Consider the following 229-nt stretch of genomic DNA (forward strand, 5'->3'; position numbering starts at 1 on the left):
GACCATTAACGAATACATAAATGAAGTTTGCCTTCAACCACAAATGTCACGATCTGCCGTGTTTTTTATCCTGGAATGCAAGTTAAAACGTAAAATATTAAGAAATCCTGCTTCAGAGTTGGGAAGTAAAGGGACATATTTTGATAGCGAATATTTATTTAAATGCGCTCAAGTGGATAAGACCGTAAAATATCTTAGACATATACAAACGTGCGGATAAATAAACGAT

At 34.1% G+C, this 229-nt stretch overlaps 1 protein-coding gene across 1 annotated transcript in view; it reads left to right on the forward strand.

Annotated features, from left to right (window-relative positions):
* LOC119592690 (dynein regulatory complex subunit 3-like) overlaps positions 1 to 229 on the forward strand; it is a 23,159-nt gene that overhangs the window by 8,180 nt on the left and 14,750 nt on the right. The window lies entirely within an intron of this gene.

This window comes from Penaeus monodon, chromosome 30 (genome assembly GCF_015228065.2).
Source record: "Penaeus monodon isolate SGIC_2016 chromosome 30, NSTDA_Pmon_1, whole genome shotgun sequence".
Taxonomy (NCBI): Eukaryota; Metazoa; Arthropoda; class Malacostraca; order Decapoda; family Penaeidae; genus Penaeus; species Penaeus monodon.